Here is a 5,103-nt window from a genome sequence, read left to right as displayed (position 1 = left end):
CGGGACTGAGAGCAGTGGCTGGAAAGGCCGTGGGCCACATAGAAGGGGCAGTTTCCGTGGCCTGAGCGGCAGGGGCGGGTGACAAGCAGGAGGTGCCTCCGTTACAGGGCCGTCCTGTGAAACCAGTCATAAGGGGAGTGACCCCGGGGGTTCGACAGTCAATTCTCAGCGTGGTGATTGTGCTGGTGCCTTTTGAAGTTTAAAATTAAAGCAAGACATTCACTTTTTTTTTGCTGATCGTGTTAATTTGGTTTCTCTCAAACTCTGATTGACGCATCTGGTGTTTTTCGCTTGGCTCACGCAACAAGCAGACGGATTAATTAGGAGGCTGCGTTTTTGGCACCGCCACTGCGCCTGCCGCAGCAATCTTTCTGCTTCTCCTGGTCTCCTCCCAACGCGAGTAGAGACAGGTGTTTTGTGCAGCTGAACTGTTCACGTACATAGGATTCTCTGAACAAAATAAGACGCACATTTTCTTTGCAAACACGTGGCCTCAAGCAGCGGCTCTCCTTGGCTGCGCACTGGCTCGGAGATTCGAATTCTGTGCAGGTTCCCTTCACCCAGGACTGAGAGGTGGGGCCTCGGAGTGGGGCTCAGACAGGGCAGCTGCTGGAGATCCCGCATCGGCCCAGCGTGCAGCCAGGAGGAGAGGGGGTGGGCCCACAGGCCCCCTGGCCTCGCTCACCCAGCCTCAGGCTGCTCTCCTGTCTCTTCCCAGTCCCTCTGCCCTTTGGGGAATCCCCTCCTCCTCCCGGACTTTTGGCTGAAGCCTCCTGAGTAGGGAGCTTCGGAGAGAAATTCCTGTTGGCTGTGCGGCTGCCCCAGGAACCAGCGTGGTTGCAGGAGAGCCTCTTCTCCCAGAGGTGAGTCAGGTGGCCTGTTGCTCATACCAATGAGGAACTTTGACATTTTTTAAAATTGATTTCAGAGAGGAAGGAAGAGGGAGAGAGAGACAGAAACATCAATGATGAGAGAGAATCATTGATCGGCTGCCTCCTGCACGCCCCCCACTGGCACATGCCTGGGAAACAAACTGTGACCTTCTGGTTCATAGGTAGACACCTTGCTGTCAGGGCGAAACTTTGACATTTTAATCGCAGACATAAATGCTTAGTCTTGGGTTTTACTGTGGGTCCCAGTGCAGCTCTGCTGGCCTCAGTCTTCACAGCAGCAGGACTGCGAGCCCATGAAACACTGGCCACAGCTCTCGCAGCTCCCACTGCTCCAGTTCTCAGAAGTTTTTTGTTGTTGTTTGTTTTTAAAAAAAATATATTTATATTAATTTCAGAGAGGAAGGGAGAGGGAGAGAGAGATAGAAACATCAGCGGTCAGAGAGAATCCTTAATCGGCTGCCTCCTGAGCATGTGCCCTGACCAGGAATCAAACCGTGACCTCCTGGTTCATAGGTCAGCACTCAACCTCTGAGCCACGCCAGCTGGGCTCTCAGAAATGTCTTTATTTTCTTCTGACTTACGACCAGCACTTGGCCCCTCCGTCAGGACGGCCTTTCTTCTCCACTCCTGCAGCTCTGCCTTCCGTTCGACTTTGGGAATCAGTGTCCAACCCAAGACCAAGGAAGAGAGACCCCAGGCCCAGGCACACACCTAGGATGAGCACCTGGCAGCGTTACCTGCGCCCGGCCTCGCCCACGGGCTCTGCCCCTCGGCAGGTGCGGTGTGCCCAGGCCTCCGCAGCCTCAGGGAACCAGAGCAGGCATTTGTGCGCCGGGGGTTGGGAGCAGGGCAGGTGGAGGGTCTGGAGCTGACCAGTGTCGGGATTAAAGCGAGTTTGGGTCCATTGTCCCAATGACGGCCGGGCCCCGACTGCCTCTCTCACCCCAGGCACCACCCCTCCTCTCCTATTACGGTCAGAGAGCCCCACACAAAGATTTCCACACGGAATTTTCCCATTTTATTTTATTTTATTTTTTAATATATTTTATTGATTTTTACAGAGAGGAAGGGAGAAGGATAGAGAGTTAGAAACATCGATGAGAGAGAAACATCGACCAGCTGCCTCCTGCACACCCCCTACTGGGGATGTGCCTGCAACTAAGGTACATGCCCTTGACAAGAATCGAACCTGGGACCCTTCAGTCCACAGGCCGACGCTCTATCCACTGAGCCAAACTGGTTAGGGCGAATTTTCCCATTTTAACAGAACAGCCCTCACTTCAGCCAGAGAGGAGACTTCCAATAGGATTCTTAAGCCTCTGAAAGGGGGATGTGCTGCGGTCACAGATCCAGAGCCGGCTCTTCACTGCCGCTCGCGTCTTCCTTTGTGAAACAGATTGGAACCAAGATAATTTGGGATAAACAATTTGGTATTTTATCTGAATTTACACAATATTTCTGAGTAGTGATAGAAGAAAACCTGGCAGAGGCTGTTCATCTCCCCCTGTAACGTAGGGCGTACAAACCAACGTTAAAAGCTCCCTCATGGCCCCCAGCTCTTGGTCGGTTTCATTTTGTAAAAACTAGGGTTTCTTTTTAACTTGTGGTAACCCATGGTGGGCTTCATCGCGTTAAACTCCTGTGATGGTCCAGGAGGGGCTGCCCCGGGCCGGGCTGTTCATTAGAGGCGGGGGAGGCGGCAGGCAGGTAAGCAGCCACCTTCCCTGCAGAATAAGTGTGTGTGTGTGTGTGTACGTGTGTGTGTGTGTGTGTGTACGTGTGTGTGTGTGTGTGTGTGTGTGTGTTTCCAGCCCATTCCCGAGCCGCCAGGCCTCGCCGCTCCCTCCGGCCTGGGCCGGGAGCAGGGCCCCGCTGTGTGTGGACACTGCTCTTGAGACACCAGGAGGTCCCGGGGAGTCAGATTGCTAAAGCGGTGTCCCTCTTTCTGTCCTACATGCAGCCATTCTTTTTCCCTCCAGCCCCAAAGGAAAGGACTGTAGCCGCTGTTTTACAGCGTGTTAATGTGGCTCCCGGTGACTGAAGTCAAAGGCTGAAGGCCGAGCAGTTTGCTCAGACGGGAGGCTGGGACTTGTGCCAAGACGGCGGCTTCCACGCTGCGGGCTGTGCTCCGAGCGCAGACGGCGAGGACACGCGGCTCCAGCAGGGGGAGCGGGCGCTTTGCGGCTACAAGTGGCTACAAGAGACCCGCTCACCGAGTCTGGATCCTGAGGCCACCCCCCACCCCGCCTTGACAGGGTGCAAAGGGCTCTCCTGAACGTCCTCGGAAGCCGGGGCCTGCGAGGGAAGGGCGCGGGGAGGGGGACCTGCTTCACCCCGCAGGCCCGCCCCCAGGACGCGCCCTCCTCTGCAGACCCGGCGCAGGCAGACCTGGCACCCGAGCCGCGCTCTTCCTCAGCTCCGTGTCTAGACAGCTGGCTTTGTTCTGGGACCAGGTGCGGGGAGAGGAGTTTAAAATGCAGGTGAACCATCAAAGTCTGCTTTTATCAAATGAGGAACCCCGCCTCGCCAGGTCCCTGCAGCCACCGTCCCACCTGGAGACGCCTCGCCTCGCCCTCGGGCCTTCGGGAGGCCTGCGAGCGTGGCGGCAGGAAGAGCCAGTTGCAGGAGATCGGAGGGCGGGGGTCTCTGTGCCTCAGTTTCCCTTGGGTGGGGTGGGTGCCTCAGGAGGAGCTGGGGGTCAGGGTCAGCAAACCCCTCCATCTTTGGGGCTTTCCAAACCAAAAGCAAATAGAAAGAATGCGGACTCTCTCAGCTGTCCGGGGTCGGGAATGCAGGGTCCCTGAGGGGACCAGACTGCAAGCGGTCTACACCCTGAGCAGTGAGCGGGCTGTCCCCGGCACCTTGGGGCCTACGATCACTCCATGTATATAGGACAGCACAATTCAAACCGCAATTTAAATATTAGAGCTGCCTATGACTTTATTCTAAAAGTGAGATGGGAATTTGAAAACACGCCAGTAAAAGAGTGAGGCCCCTGGCTGTGGGTTCCAGCGAGACCGGAGACCGGAGACCTCGGGCCGCATAGGCAGTGTCTGCAGGCACCCGGGGATCAGTCGGGCGAGACAGGGGTGTAGGACCGCTCCTGCTCCCAGAGCCAATTTCACAGAACCGCACTCCCTGCTGGGGATTTAAACAGTGTGGTCTGCCGATGACACCCCTTCCTGCCCTTCTGTAGCCAAGTACGTGAGGCAGCTCCCCAAACAGCCCAACTCCCTATGGAGCGGGTGACAGCACCTGGCAGGGAGGAGAGAACCTGTCCAACCAGTCAGGGGTGTCCTGGGGATAGAGGAGAGAGTGTGTGAATGGGTTTTGAAAATGGTGCTATAAATAGTTTAAAGACCTGGCTGATTATAAGACCTTGCCCAGTGGGGAAAGAAAATCTAAGTTACTACAGGGCACAGGCCAGGTCCTCCAGGAAGAGGCTCTGGGAGCCCCTGGCTGGGGGCTGGTGGAGGAGGGCGTGGGTGAGGTACCTGCAGCCAGGCCAGTGCTGCCCAGACCCCGGGAGACGGCTTCTTCCTCTCACTGCCCAGCCCCAAGCCATCCAGACCCTGCGCTCTCCATCTGGTCCCCCTTCTGGCTCACTAGCCCTGATGAGGACTCAGGCGTGGGGCTCTGACTCTTAGCCGTCCTCTCTGAGGAAACAAGGCCAGGCAGCCCCTAGAGCAGTGGTTCTCAACCTTCCTAATGCCGCGACCTTTTAACACAGTTCCTCATGTTGTGGTGATCCCCAATTTCATTGTTACAAATTGAACATAATTAAAGCATAGAAATTAATCACAAAAACAATATGTAATTATATATGTGTTTTCCGATGGTCTTAGGCGACCCCTGTGAAAGGGTTGTTCAACCCCCAAAGGGGACGCGGCCCACAGGTTGAGACCCGCTACCCTAAAGCGAAAGCCTTTTCCTGAGGCAGTTCAGACGTTCCTGTCTGCATTTGAAGGTAGGAAATGATTTGAATTCAGGGCCTTGTGTCCGAGGCCAAGTCTGAAGCCCCCCTGGTGCCCCACGGCCCTGCATGGGCTGCAGCAGAGGAACCACCACAGCCAGGCTGTCACCTTTTTGGGTGAGAGACCCTTGGGCACCTAGTGAAAGAGGTGCTTCCTCTCTGGGAACTACACACCCCAAATAGGGATTTTGCATACACTTGGCAGGTCCCCAGACCCCAGGAGTCCATGCAGGGAGC

Source organism: Myotis brandtii, unplaced genomic scaffold (genome assembly GCF_000412655.1).
Source record: "Myotis brandtii unplaced genomic scaffold, ASM41265v1 scaffold215, whole genome shotgun sequence".
In the NCBI taxonomy this organism is placed as follows: Eukaryota; Metazoa; Chordata; class Mammalia; order Chiroptera; family Vespertilionidae; genus Myotis; species Myotis brandtii.
Note: the sequence above shows the minus strand (reverse complement) of the source record.